The 16445-nt window shown below is 37.0% G+C and overlaps 1 pseudogene; it reads left to right on the plus strand.

The window, feature by feature from the left end:
* Positions 1–10948: 10948 nt before the first annotated feature.
* Positions 10949–12716, plus strand: LOC119514149 (annotated as a pseudogene).
* Positions 12717–16445: the final 3729 nt, after the last annotated feature.

The raw sequence follows: 16445 nt of genomic DNA on the forward strand, positions 1-16445 counted from the left end.
ATTTATTCTATTTGGAGTTCACTGGGCATTTATGCTTTGTGTATTTATATTGTGTAGAAGGTTTGGGAAGTTTTCCCCAACAATTTCTTTGAATACTCTTTCTAGACCTTTACCCTTCTCTTTCCCTTCTGGGACACCAATGAGTCTTAAATTTGGATGTTTTATTTTATCTATCATATCCCTGAGATCCATTTTGATTTTTTCAATTTTTTCCTCATTCTTTCTTTTGTTCTTTCGTTTTCTGTTCTGTGGTCCATGAGGAGACTGAGTCATTGTTCAACTTCCTCTAATCTTATGTTATGAGTACCCAGAGTCTTTCTTATTTGGCCAACAGTTTCTTTTTTTTCCATAAGGTCTTCTTTTCTTTATTTACTCTTGCAATTTCTTCTTTATGCTCTTCTAGGGTCTTTTTTATGTCCTTTATGTCCCGTGACATGCTCTTCTTCATTTCCTTTATATCTTGAGCCATGCTCTTGTTGCCTGTCTGTAATTCTTTGATTAATTGTGCCAAATACTGTGTATCTTCTGATCTGTTGATTTGGGTGTTTTGGTTTGGGTTCTCCATATCATCTGGTTTTATCATATGCTTTAAGATTTTCTGTTGTTTTTGGCCTCTTGGCATTTGCTTTACTTGATCCCTAATTTGACAGAACTGCAGCTTGGTGGTGTACACTTTTAACTAACCAGCAGATGGTGTCTGTGAGCCACCTATTCCTCTCAAGTCTGTTCTCCCCCACTTTGTCTTTGTGGTGTGTGGGGGTCTGATTCTTGTGGGGTCCAATTGGTGCACCAAGTTTGGGTGTGTTGCTGTTGCTCTCCACCCTGAATGTGGGGCATGTGTCTGGGTGGTTAAACAGGCAGGACAGCTTTAATAATCAAACCTCTCAGGTGTTCCCAGAGATTTGGGGATGTTGCAAGAGCCTAATCCTTCATTTCAGTCTTTCCACTGATTGTCTCTGCCACTGGCGCACAAGTCCTTGGTATTTGTGTAGGGTCCCTGGGATTTCCGAGTGGTTCCCCCTTCCCAGCTGTGTTCTTCCAGGACCTCTGCTGAGGGAGGGCCATGCCACATCACTTGTGCATGCCAGCCCACCAGGGAAGCCCTGGGTCACTGGGCCATGCAGGGGTGCTCCCAACCTGCTTCAAAGATAGTTGAATGGGATGCATTAACTTCCCCCTTTATGCACAACTCCACCCTCCCAGCTCTGGGACAATCAGCCATGGGTGTATTAAAGGCCACTGTCCATGTACTTGTGTGTAGTGATGCAGGAAAGATTCCCCATCACACTGGGTTTCTTGGTGCGGCTCTGGGCTGTTGGTCTGGTCCCAGGCAGGAATGTCCCCCACCCGCTGGGGAAATGGCTGCAAGGAATGTATTTTTTTTTTCTCCTTTTGGCTCCCCTCTGCTCCTCTGATCTTGAGACAATCAGCAGTGGGTGTGGGAAGGGGTATCCTCCAGGCCAAACACTGATGCATTAGCCCAGCCCACTCCTGCTGTGCTTCACTGCGTTGCTCTCCCTGTCATATCTGCAGCCACTCCCGGGCTTTTTTTTAAAAAGAACTAGTCCATCTCCAAACACCAGCCCACCATTTCCCCATACCACAACAAGGCCACAGGAGTTTCAGCCAAATCACTCACTCATTTCAGAATGCAGAATCCTGGTTTCACCAAATGCATGTTCCCTGTGGATTTAGCAGACCATGTCTGGCTGGTGCATTGCTGGAAGTGGTGTTCTGGGTCACTTTCTGGTTTTTATCTAGTATTTTTCACAGAGGGGTTTTTTGCCCTGTTTCATCTAGCTGCCATCTTAGGTTCTCTGTATTTAGTTTTAATGTTTTCTGAGACCCTAAACACCAAGAATGAGAACAATCACAATTATCACCTTTTTAAGCAAAAGGATTATTGAAAATGAATATGATTCTATGTGAGTGGAGTGGATCACAAAGGGATGGATGGAATAAAGGCATTTCATGCAAGCATGTTTAAGATTGGCCAAAAAAAATGTTATGTTAATCTATCTGTTGCCTGGCTTTCCTCAAGAGAATATGAAGTTGAGGTCTGTTTTGTTTACTGAGGTACACTTAAAACAGTGCTGGCATACAATAGTTATTCCATAATTTTTTGATAAACAAGTAAATGAATCCTGCAGTTTATGCCTAAATAATTAAAAGAGATTAACTATGCTGTGTGGATGAATACAAGAAGGCCAAATAATATATTTCCTGTAGTGAAATAATAAGTACTAGAGAGGTTAGTAAAAAAGAAGAGCTGAGGAAATATAGCATCTTTGGAAAATTCAATATCTCTTAACTTCAGAATCAATCTCACATCATTCCTCTCTGTACTGAAGTGTTAGAAACGGAGAGTTGTCCTCACCTAGTATACTTTCTATAATAAAAAGAATTTATGAGTATGTTTATACCCTAACTGCAAACAAAAGCATTGCTCCTCTATGTCAACTCAATCATCGTTTGCCTTAGCTGTCTTCCTTTGATTTTGCCTAACACATACTCCTGAAGTACTTTTTAACAGTATAATTTAATCTAATTTACTGCATGTAGCAATGCCCCAGGATCAGCTAAATATTAAAAATATTAAATAACTTGTATGTCAGTCCAGTCAGGAAACAGAAATCCCACCAAATATTTTTAAAAAAGAAGATCTAATACAGGGAATTGGACACACAGGCACTGAAAGATTGAAAGAGAAAAAAACAAGATGCTGAGGTAACCCAGAGTTTATAGTATCAGGAAGAAGTCATTTCCACTAAGACTGGGGACCAAAGGGGAAAAGGTGGTGACACCAGAATCACTGAAGTGACTCAAACTTTCATTCCTGAGGATCTGGGGTCCTCAATGGTAAGCTTTTTAATTTTGGATGTGGAAGAATCTATTAATCTTTACATTTGAACATGGAAATAATAAGATCACTCCAGAGAATCTCTGGAGATCCAGACCCCTGTGCAGAACACGCATTTCCCTTTGTAACTGAGGCCAATCACTCTGAGCAGCAGAGAAATCACTTTTTCTGGATGACCTTCATGGTATGTAAATTTGGCTGAATCTAGTAATGTAAATTTAGGTTTTCAAAATGTAAATCTCAAATAGTATTGTAGATACCATCTTTAAAACATTATAAACCACAAAAAAGGCACTTTCTAGGAATATTAAGATATAATAAAAAGTCCATTAAAAAAAAAGCACATTCTTTCCCAGTCTTCAAATTCACATACTAACTCATTCCAAGATTTGAAATACAGATTATTTACAATTTTTATAATTGCAATAAAGCATTATTTTTAAGACATAATTTTTCATTTAATTTTGTAAACATATTTATAACATGAATGATCTAGCTGGGGACAGAATTTTGAGTTGAGAAATTTGTCTCTTAATTCTATGATAATTCTTCATTGTTTTGTAAATTTTAGTGTTTTGTAGGATGAATTGTTGAAGTCATGTGAACTTCTCTTTTTCTTGAGATAATGTTAGTCTCAGTCTGAAATTTTTATTCCAAATACCACCAGGATACCACTATGGATATTTTCATTAATATACTCCACAGTTGGTTACGCCTTTAATTTACAATCTCAGGATTCTGATTCTCTATCATATTATATTCTGATTTAACTTAAATTTTTGCTTTAGTTCTATTCTGATTACTTTATGTGGAACTACTATTACTCTTATGTTAGACCCTCATTTTCTCTAATATGACTTTTCCTTTGTTTTAAACTTTTTGCCCTTTGAATATTCCTTCTGGAAAGACTTCTGAATTCCATCTACTACATTACTAATTTATTTTCTGAAATGTCAATTCTACCTAAAATGCCAGCTTATTCTTTTTTGTGCTATATATTCATTGCTCTATGCCATTTCCAGGTTCTTTTCATTTTCTTCTGTGTCTCTGAGTATAGTGCTTCTTTATTTAATAATAAATAATAATAATTTAATAATAAAGATAATTTCTACAAAATTCTCTATTCCCTTTTAAAAATTGCTTTCAAGTATAAATTTTTCATCCAAGTAACTAAAGTGTTCTACCTTTCTCTTAATATGGAAATATATTTCATAAGTTATTTCTTTTTATAAAATGTCCCAAATAACAAGGAATATAACCAGGCCTACAATTTGCAAACAAGTAAATGTATCATCTATCACCATTCAGAATTTTTGTCCTTTTGTGTAGGGGTCTCAGAGATTACCATGAGAAGCTAGTGAACACTATAGTCACTGTACATGGAATATATTTGAAAATATTTAGAGTTAAAGCATCATTTTAATCATAGTTCTCTTCTATACCCTCACATGATTCCTTACATCTAATTTGTATGCAATAAATAAACACAAGAGTAGTAACATATTCTGAGTAATAAAATATCTGTTTACTAGGAAGAAATCATTTTTTATGGGCTGTCACCATTTCCATGTCTGAACAGAGCTGTCCTGGTGTGATAGTTTGGATGTTTTATGGACCCCAGAAAAGAGCATGTTCTTAGAGATGATCCATTCCTGTGTGTGTGGACCCATTGCAGGTAGGATCTTTGCAGAATAGGGTCTTCATTTAAGATGTGACCTACCTCATCATGGGGGATGGGGGTCTTAATCCTCTTACTGGGAACCTTCCTAACAGAATGAAAAACAGAGAGAGAAACACAGACAAGTTGAGAGAGAAGGACACACACAGAAGCTGAGGTAGAAAGCTACAGAAAATGGAGAGGAAACTACTGAAGTCAGAAGCTGGAAGTAATGAAAGCTGGAAGAGAAGGGAGAGATCAACTGATGCCATGTTCCTTGCCATCTGACAGAGGAGGCTGTGTATTGTCTGATGACACCTGGATTTGGACATTTTCATGAATTCAGAACTCTAAGCTTGTAAGTTAACAAATCCCCATTGTAAAAGCCAACCTATATCTTTTATGATGCACTTTGAGAACTTTAGCAAACAGAAACATCTGGGAAATGGAAGCTGCTCTGAAGTAGAGCAGGTAACAAAAGGACCCAAAAGCCTGACCTGGAACTTACTGAGAGGAAAATACAAGTTAACAAAAGCTCAAATATACACTGTGTGCTTAGTCTGCTAGAAAATTTTGGAGACTCATCCAATAATTAAATTTAGTATAGGAGGCAGTGGTGTAACTATTAGCATTTCCTAAGTGACATTCAAACAAGGCTCTCACTCTGCCTCTCCATCATGTGGCTGTGCCCCCTGCTTCTCTCCCTGGAAGCCTAAGAGTATTTTACCTCTTCTGAACAGTCTCAGCTGAAATCATCCTTGCGCATGGCAAGCCCTGACATGAACCCTATGGATCTCCACTCCACATGCCTGTGCTCGGAAACCCCCTTATCTGAGTCCCTTTCTGTGTTTTTACTTCCCACACTGATTATACTAACACATCTTTTATGGTGGTGCTTTTTCTTACAATCTTTTGCTGTTTTTTTTTTATTAATCAGTTTGTGCACCAGATTGTCATTCCAAAGGTTGCCACACTCATAAGGAATTTATTTTATATGTTCCAATATGTGGGTTTATAATAAACAAATGTTTATCTCTCCATTATCAGAAATCATTTGTGCATCTCACATCCACTATATTAATTCTTAGTACCTAATGAAACATGCACAGACTTCTTGCTGTGGTTCAAAACTCTCCAAAATATACAGCTGAAATTCTTTTCCAGGCTGTTTTCTGCCTGCTCCCTTGCCTGACACTTCCACTGTTGATAACAATACATAGCTCATTTTTGCCTAAATGTACCCTCCACTGTCTGAACTTCATTGTCCTTGAATTTTTCTCCACGATAATGAATTTGCACTTCAATTATTATCTGATTGGCAGACAAGGAGTGATTTTAAGAGATAAACAAAATCCAATTTGCATTTTATAACTATGATTATGGCAATAGCAGACATCTCTAAGAAGTCTGCCTGAAAAAGGAAGGACAGAACTAAGATGTAGGGTGCTAGTTAAAAAGGGTTACAAGACTAGGGAAGACTCATTTAATGATTGACAGGCTATAATATGTTGATCAGTTAATGGGAAGGCAAAGGAGTTGAGGAAGATATTGGAGAAAGAGAAAAGGCAGCCACTGGGAATTGATGGGGCAAAATTGCAGAAGAAACAGAGGGAAAGAGAATGAGAGTATATTGGGTAGATATGCACTTTTCTTCTGAAGGAAGGAGGTTGTGGAAACTATGTGCAGAGGAGAATGTAAAGGAAATATTCCCTCACTGGAGTAATTCTTCTCAGTTTTGAGGGAAGGGACACCCAGGATCCTGGGAGAGCTTCCTTGTAGAGGGCTGTGGGGAGTTTCATGTGAGAGGCAAATCTTTCAATGCGTGGCAATGGATAATGGGGAGAAGTAGGATTGCAGAAGAAATTTCTGGAGACAAACAGAACTGAGGATCATGAATTCAGCCCCAAGTTTGTGTGATTTTTCTGACAACCCTCTGCTACCCAGGAACAGGGAAATGAAAGTATGCATAGATTGTCTTGTGTTGAGGTTATGTTGGAAGATGGATGACCAGATGGAAAGAGAGAAAACTGCCAGAACTGGGCTAACTACCTGAGTTGTAAACAAGATGTTGAAATGCTGGAGATCATCACTGGGTTAAAGAGAGGGGACACTCAAAATAATAAGCTGGGAAGAGTGGCCTAGACAACTAAATAATGGTAACAAAAGATTAAGTTCTACCCCTACTTCCATCTACTTATTAACTTGCTTTCTCTAATCTGAATTTCTCTTCCATTGAATCCTTTCCTCTTCACCTGATATAATGCCCCCTGAATCTCTCTTCCCTGTGTAAATAAACTCCCATTTATTCTAACCTGTTTACAAGCACCCTCTGTCTCCTTTCCTCAAAGTAACATGATTGAGTTTCCCAGCTCAAGGCCACACTCTGGACTCAGTTATCCCCCAAACCTGTGAAACCTTTATGTTCAATTAAAGTTCTTTTAATGATATTGCTAAAACACCAGAAAGAAAAAGAGAATAACATAACAAGAACTCATTGTCTAAATTTAAGAAAGGTGACATTTTGTCATGTTTGTACCAAAAGATTTTTAATATAAATACTAAAGATCTAGTTGAGATCCATCCACTTTTATTTGTTCCTATCCACATCTTATTTTACCCCTTTCAATCCTGAGATAACTGCTATCCTGAACTTAGTAGTATACTCCCATTCAAGAATTATACTTTTACTACATATGTGTGCATTACATTAAATATTAGCATTTACATATATTAAGTGATACTGTGTTTATCTTCCTGCAACTTGCTTCATTTCTATCATATTATATATATATATATATATATATATGTGTGTGTATATATATATATATATATATATATATATATATATATATCCATGTGCATTCATTCATTTGAACCCTGTCCAGAACTCATTTATAAGTAAATGACACAATTCATTTATCCATCCCTTACTTGTTAGACACTTTATAAGAATTCTTTATGACATTACTCATCTTTGTGAAATACACCTAACATGTTCTAGAGTTTCTCTAGGGTCAAATCTAGAAGTGAAATTTCTGGGTCAAAGGTGTATGGATTTTCAACTTAATGAAAGATTGCCTAATTGTTTTCAAACTGGTTCTACTAATTTAGAATCCCATTGGTAGGGCACGTAATTTTCCATTTTTCCACTTTCTTCCTTACACTAGAAATACTCAGACATTTACATGTGTTCCAAGATGAAGGAAGATAAATTAAATTTGTTTTAATTTGCATTTCTCTCATGTCTAATGAAATTTAACATTTGTAATTTAAATTACTGGCCATAACAGTTTCTTCTGTCACTTGCCTCTTAAGTCTTTGCTCAATTGTTCCTACTTGGTTTTGGTCTTTTCCTTATTATTGTATAAGACATAATGTATTCCAAATATAAATCTTTTATTGGATTATATGTAGCAAGTCTCTTGCAGTCCATTCCTTGTCTTTATACTTCTTCATTTTATCTTTTTCATACAGCTGTTTTTTTATTTTTATTTTAAGGTAATTAAATACTACAGTATTTTCTATTATGATTTGTGCATTTGCATTGAGGTTAAGAAATCAATTCCTTACCCTGGTACCATAAATATGTTTTCCTTTAAAATTGTTGAAACTTTTCTTTTCACAATTAAGAGTTAGAAATTATTTTCTGTATTTGTTTATCTATGGGTGCCCAGTAGTCCCATCACATTTTACTGCTTAGTCCATCCTATCCCTGCCTGTTTTAAAATCAAAGCACATCATATACTGACTTCTACTGGTCTGTGGTGGGCTCTCTAGTCTGTTACATGGGAAAGTTGGAAGTCCCTAGGGCTGTCTTACTCCACAGTTAGAATTATCACAGCTAAAGCCCTAGGAAAACACTCCAATAACTGAGAGGACAACTCTACCCTCCTTATTCTTTCTCCTCAAATTGTATGTGTTCTTCTTGGCTCTTTATTCTCCTACACTAATCTTTAGTATCAGTTGTTTTCATTCCACATTGATAAGAAACATGTGGTTTTGTTTGGGATTGCAAAAAATTCATGGATTGATTTAGAGGAGAATTGACATTTTGCCACATTGATCTTTCTAATCATTACTATTGCATATCTCTCATTTATATAGTTTTTTTTTAATCATTACTAAAATTGTGTAATTTTTGGTTACTGGTCTTAGACCTGTTGTGGGATTTATTTTTAATTCAATAAAATTATCATAGTATTATGAATGATGATCTTTCTTAAAATTACATTTTCTAACATTTCTTAATAAAGGTACAGTATTGATTTATTTCATGTTAATTTATATCCCCTAATTTTGCTTCAACCTGTTACTTTAGCTACAGATACCCTTGGGTATTTTTGCATACAATCATATTTGTGCAATTTTATCCATTTTAAATTTTCTTTTCCAATGTTTACATGATAAAAAGTATGCAAACAAGAGTGTTGTTTTTAAATATTTAAAAATAAACAAAAGTCATAAAATAAATAAAAGTAAAAACAACAATTAAAAAGAGAAATAAAAGGGTTTATTTCTCTCCTCTGTAAAAGCCCCAAGAGGTGTTCTTCATAGTAGGTGTGGCACTCCAAGATGTGGAGAAAGAGGAACACAGTTACATTCCACCACATGTCTCCACCATCCTATTCAGCATCCCTGCCATTTGTATCCAGCAGAAAGAAGGGGAAAGAGAGTATGGAGTTTCCCAGAATAGGAGCATATCAATGGACAGACAGAACTAGAACATATGCCTACACTTCTTTGCAAGGGTGCCTGGGAATTGCAGTGTAACTGAGTGTCCAGGAAGAAAAGAACAACCTGCATGAGCAGGTAGAAGTGTCTGCTGCAAATAATATGCACTGATGTTGCAAGACCCATCAACAAAGAGGGAGTCTGTAGTAAAGCAGTTAAGAGGGCATTACAGTACATTGACCAAAAATGATGATTGTCTAAGCTAAAGCACTGAGTTAATAAATATACATGTTAACTTTTATAAGATTTCTTTTAAATGAAGAATCAACAAGATCAGATGTAGAGTTGAGGAATAAACTGGATGAATGCCTGTGAGCATCCCACATGTGGGGAAACTATGAAATACACCTGGATTCAAATCAACAAACAGTGAGTGCTAACCTCTTGGTCAACTCTATAGTTTCTGAATGATAATTCTGTAAAGCTACAACTTCTTTAATAAAAAACAATTTTTAAAATATCCTTGGTGCATATAATGAACAATATTTCACATTAATTTTTCCTGAGGTGATAACATTATATATAATATATGGAACCTCCTCAGAAAAACTTACTTAGTTTGAATATGCAGAAAAAGGGGTTTCATCATTTCTTCATATATGTTGGCATGATGACTGAATGTGAAAATACGGGAAATACAGATCAAGTATACAGACCTGAGAGTCAAAGCAGGAGTGGAAGCCACTATGGAGTTAGATGAGTCATCAAAAGAAACAATCAAAGAGAAGAAACAGACCAAACAGAAAAGCATACTGCTTAAGGTTTTGGAAAAGCAGTAAAGCTTATCAAAGAGATGGTAAAAGTCTGTTTTGAAACTGAGACACATGGAGAGGACACTCACTGGGCTGGTTTTACTGGGATCTAAATAAACTAAATGGCTCCTGTGATTTACAATCTCTGAATTGCAGTGTAGACACCAGTTGCCTCCTGGGTTCTGGGCCAATATGAGTTTGATCAGTGGGCTGAATCCTAATTGTCAGGGCTGGTACCTGTACTTACGCATCCATTGCACAGGAGCCTTCACTCAAAGAATCCCAATGATTTATTTCCCTTTCATGGATAAGAAGATTAGTGTGTGATTCTGGCTTTTCATTAGGTTGTAATGAGAATTGAGACTATGTTTTATAGTCTCAACCATAAATGGATGAATAAACTGTATTTATCACATACGATTTTTTCCATGAGCCTAATAAAGTGATAGCACATGGAAAATGAAAATTTGATGATATATTAAATGACTAAAACTCAGCTGTTTTAGGTGGTGGTGCTGAGGTACCAGATAATGGGCACCTCTGATGAAGAAATTGCTCATATCCTACACATGAGTGTCCAGGGGTGACTGACATTTAGTCAAACTGACCAACAGGGATTTGTTACCTGTATATGGGCACACTCTGAATTTAGTAGACCCCAAGAGTGAGAAAGCTGATCACCAGAGTCAAAAGTGGTGGGTAACTAATGGCTAATGGCAGAAAAGCTGCTGGCACTCTGATGGATTGGTCCCCCTAGTATTTGTGGGGCAATTTCCTGACAGCATGGTTGAAGTCTCTATTTCTCAGGGTTGGGTGGTTGGAAGATGCTCCAGAGTGATGAGACTGTGATAGAATTGGCAGTGGCACAAAGGTGGAGAGAAGGTGGCAGCGGTGGCATGAGGGGCCTAGTTCTCACTTCCCTCTCTCTCTCCGGATCCATTACCAAATATGGGTGCATTTTTGGATAATTCCAAAACTGAGAAACATAATGCTCATGGTGCTGGGGGTGGCTTACATTAGGGCCTGAGCAGCATGCAAGGATGGAGAGTGGAATTGGAAGATGCCCACACAGCCTCATGGCTTGGAAGACTGGTCATTTTTTGCACTTTATGATGGTCATGCTGGATCCTGAGTGGCAAATTACTTCTCAATACATTTGTTAGAACACATCACTAATAATGAAGACTATAGGGCAACTGGAAAATCAGGATCTGCTCTTGAGCCTTCAGAGGAAAATATCAAAAATGGTATCAGAACCAGCTTTTTGAAAATTGATGAATACATGCATAACTTTTCAGACCTCAGAAATGGGATGGACAGCAGTGGTTCAACTGCAGTGGGAGTTATGATTTCATCTAAACATATTTACTTTATCAGCTATGGTGATTCATGTGCTCTTCTATATAGGAATGGACAAGTCTGCTTTTCTACCAGGATGACAAACCTTGCAATCCAAGGGAGAAGGAGCATCTTCCAATTTGCTAATGCTGCCTGTTATGCAGAATACTAGAAATGGATTGGCTTTTATAAAGGGAGCTTATTTGGTTACAAACTTACAGTCTGAAGGCCATGAAAATGTCCAAATTAAGGCATCAACAGAAGTATAACTTCACTGAAGGAAGGCCAGTGGCATCTGGAAAACCTCTGTTAGGTTGGAAGGCATGTTGCTGGCCTCTGCTTGTGCCCAGGTTGCATTTCAAAATGGCTTTCTCTGAGGATGTTTCTCTCTAGGCCTCTGGGGGTGTCCTTTAAGTTTCTCTCAGGCAAACTCTGGGGTAGCAAAAGCCTACTTTCAATAGCTGTCTCCAAAATGTCTCTCTCAGTTGCAGTCAGCCTCCAGGACTGTGTGGCTCTTTTTAAAGTACTCCAGCAAACTAATCAAGACCCAAGCTGAAAGGGTGGGGCCACACCTCCATGGAAATAATCTAATCAAAAGTATTATCCACAGTTAGGTTGGTCACATCTCCATGGAAACAATCTAATCCAAAGATTCCAACATAATCAATAGTAATACCTCTGCCCCCACAAGATTGCATTAAAGAACATGGCATTTTGGGGGACATAATACATTGAAAGTGGCATAGAATGAATCTAAAATTCAGGAGGCAGTTTAATGATACAAAGTGTTAATGGTTCCTTAGCAATGTCTCCTGCTCTGGGGGACTATGTTTACAAGTGTGTTGATGGCAAGGATCCAACAGAACAACTTGTTTCTTTGGAGCCTGTGGTTTATGAAATTTTAAGAGCAGGTGAGAATGAATTTATCATCTTGGCATGTGATAGGATCTTGGATGTCATGGGTAATGAGAAGCCCTCTAAATTTGTTAGATCTAGCCTTGAGGTATCTGCTGACCTAGACAATGTGTACAGTTGGGTAGTGGACATGTGTTTAGATATGGGAAGTCAAGATAACAGGAGTATTGAACTAGTTTGCTTTTCAAGTGCCCCAAAGATCTCAGATGAAGTGGTAAAAAAAGATTCAGAGTTGGTTAAGCACTTGGAATCACAGGTTTAAGTAATTATGTAGAAGTCTGGTGAAGAAGGAATACCTAATCTTGCCCATGTCATGCACATCTTATCTGCAGAAAACATCCCAAACTTGCCTCCTGGTGGAGGTCTTGCTGGTAAGCACAATGCCACTGAAGCTGTTTATAGTAGACTGAAACCACATAGAGAAAGTGATGGGGGTACTGGAGATCTAGAAGACCCATGGTAGCCTTATAAACCTTCTAAAATGCTTTTGGCTCTGAAAATTGTGTGGGGGGAACTTTTAATCACAGTTTTCTTCAATACAAGGGAAAAATATTCTTGCGGATTCTCACCCTTTTGTGATATGAGCAGAATACCATTAACATTTCCCATCTTTGTTCATAATTTGTGTTTTCTGATAATTGCCACTCATAACATTGCCTTTACTACAGTTGTTTTTTTTTTTTTTTTTTTTTTTTTTGCCAACCTCAGGCATACCAGTTACACCTGTATTGAACTATTGGCCCTAGAAACCAACTGGAGTTATTTCACCACAAATCAACAGATGTGTCTGAGGTGCATGGGAATACAGTTAGTTGTACTCCAAAGACAAGTTTTTTGTTGATTTTTAAAAATACATGCACACAAACCATATAAGTGTGTAAAAGTAAAGAATTGTATGAGATTCCTTTTTTCAATTCACTGAGTTGGAAGCCTTCTGCAGCTCTGTGGCTTAGAATTTAATTTGAGCAACTTACTAGAGGATATGAATTTATTATTATTTAATTTTCTCCAATTTTACCTGTATTGCCAAACTGGGTTTTCTAATAGTGTCCAATTTGTACTGTTGCCTTGCTTCAAGATAAAGTGCATTTGGCAATAATATTATAAACCCTTATGAATTTTATGCATGTATCTACTATATTCTTCAACTCTTAATAGAAAATCTTTTGAAACCAAATGGATCAATTAATGGATATTTATAATTTGCTTTGACATCTCACTGCTGCAAGTTTTTTAAATGATGAAATTTACCTTTATAATGTAAATTGTGATTTTTTAATGTGGATTTCTGTAGTTTAAAATTTTTTCAGCTTTTAAGATTCAAACAAGTTTTGTGTAATTTGGTATAATTTTTTATTGTTTACATTACTTAAAGGCTCAGAATTTCACATTGACATCACTAGAAATGCAATTAAAATTATCTACTTTAGATCTAAAGAAATAATTCAGAGATGTTTCCATGGGTTCACTGTTCTTTCATTTTATACCACTGGGCATGGGACAGAGTGGCTGTCACATAAGGTCCTTGAAGATTATTAGTTTAGTTCCATTTTTACAATTACCTTGATTTCTTGAATTCTTTTGAGTTTTGAAGTATATTAACACTGAACATGAAGACTAAAGTATTCAAAAGAAGCTATTGGGGGTAGGAGAAGCAATGAATGTATCCATTTGTATGTGGTGAACATGTTGTGGATACTTTATAAACATGTAATTGTCTTCATGTGTAATTGAAGTGAGTCATCCCCTAGTCGTGTGTGAAATGGAATTCATTGTATTTTCTGTAACATTTTCCTCAAACTGTTTCTGGACAGCCACACATTTCAATATAGAGAGATTTCCTGATCATTTGATTCATTGTACACCTGATTTTTATTTAAAAGAAATTATTGCTGCAATATATTTTATTTATTCTTTAGATTTTAGCCTTTTAAGTTTAAGTGCTTCACATGATGATTATTAAAAGCTATTTGTCCCTTTACTGGATTTGGGGGTGGGGGTAGTGGGTTATTAAATGACAGGCAATGAAGAATGCAAAATGGTTTGTTTTTCAAATTGTCCAACTCTGATCCAACCCAGTAATGATAGTACCTTCCCAGTATAATACTGTGATGTTTCATACAATGCAGTGAACATAACCAGCTTGTTATCTAAATAAAGAATTGCTTTAAAAAGTGGTGGGTAACTAATCTTGTTACACCATTTTCCCACTGTGTTGAAGGATATTGCTAATTCTGATGGTGTTATGGTGGCTTTTACTATGGGGATGACATTCTCTAATGATAACTGTGCCCTTGTTAATGGCATAGTTCAACCATTGCTTCCAGGGCAAGCAGGAGTAGTTGCTGTTCAAGCCCGGTTAGGTATACTTCCAGATGACAATGCTAAGCAAGTGTTTTCCCTGAAATTGTCACTAAAGTATATCAAACCCTTGGACTTAACATTCTTGGACAACCTAAGCAACATCCACAAGGGTCTCAACAATGTCCTAATAAACAGGGCGGCAGTAGAAGACAACAACAAACAGGGACTCAAAATAGAGAAGACTTCAGATCCTCTCATCCATCGCAAAATCCTCCACAATCTCCACAAGCTCCCCCTATTCCTAGAAATAGAGGGAACTTTGGAGGTAATAGGTGACAACATGAGCAAGAAGGATAACAAGTCCAAAAATATCAACAACTTCAGAATCATGAAGAAGATCCTCCCATACAACTGAGACATATAATCTGAGACACAATGTAAATCATCCTTGAAGGTTTGAAAAACCAGAGAAAAGCTTTCCAAATCCCTATAGACAATGAGAACATCAAGAACAACAACAACCATGACAAGACCATCAAAAGCCAGAAGTGCTCAAAGTAATTCACAGACCCAAAGGTCAGGAGAAAATAATAGGACTGTATAGTTGGTGCAGCAAGCATATTCACCTCCCTCTCCTATCTCACCTTGTGATGGGACATCAGGTCCAGCACAGGGGCAAAGTATTTAAAGGACATTATGACTCCAAGGCAGAGGTTTCTTGTTTTCCAAAACAATTTTTAAATGATGATGATCCTGTAGACTATGAGGAAATACAAACTACTCATGGTAAACAAACAAACAAAAAAATGCCTATGTGCTATTTAACCTATAAAGTGGGTGGACATAAGGTTGTAGGACAAGTCATCCCCATAGAAGTAGATTATGCTTTAATAGCTGCTAAGGTTGTGCCTTGTATTCAATGAACAAATTGTGAAGTGGAACTTACTATTAAATTGCCACTTGGGGAATATAAAAGTGATATTATTAACAGTTCTAGGCTCTCTAAACATGGGAAGGAAAACAATTATGTGAACAAGGTTACCTCAAGATTTCACTAATAGTCCAGCATTATTGCTGCTGATGTAGTGGATATATTAAAAGAAATACCAGCTGTAATACTTTATGTGGATGATACATATTTTTCCAATGTAACTGAAAAACAACATTTAATTACACTAGAAGTGCTTAAAATCTTATTAAAGAGTGGGAATATTGTTTCTTTAAAAAATCAGAGATGGCAAAGAAGTTACATTTCCTGGTTTTAATATTACTAAGGAAGGTCATGTTTTAACTGCAGAGTTTAGAGAAAAACTTCTAAATACCTCAGCTCCCAAACCCTTGAAACAATTACATAGTATATTGAGGATTTTAAACTTTGCTCATGCAGATTAGTGGACTTGGGCAAGCAGGAGCAGTGGCTGCCCAGTGGGCCCCCTTCACCTTGTAGTGGAGGAGGAAACAATCACTGGAGTTGGGGTGGCTGAGACCAATCACCATCCAGCCACTTCAGGGTCCAAGCTGACCAATGCCACCAGGAGAGCCACTGTCCCTGGGAAGCGAGGTCATCTACAGACTCCAAAGAACCTCTGTGCCAGACTTGTGTTCATGAATAACTGCAAGTTTTCAAAGCGGTGCAGCATGCAGGATCAGACAAGTAAGAAAGAGCTCAGGCTGCATTTCTTTATTCAGTTTTATTGAGATACATTCACATACCACACAGTCATCCATGGTGTACAATCAATTATTCACAGTACCATCATAGAATTGTGCATTCATCACCCCAATCTATTTTTTTTCAATTTTTAGAACATTTTCCCTACTCCAGAAAAGAAATAAAGACAAAAAAAGGAAATTCAGATCCTCCCATACCCCTAACCATGCCCTCCTC

This window comes from Choloepus didactylus, chromosome 18, assembly GCF_015220235.1.
Source record: "Choloepus didactylus isolate mChoDid1 chromosome 18, mChoDid1.pri, whole genome shotgun sequence".
In the NCBI taxonomy this organism is placed as follows: domain Eukaryota; kingdom Metazoa; phylum Chordata; class Mammalia; order Pilosa; family Megalonychidae; genus Choloepus; species Choloepus didactylus.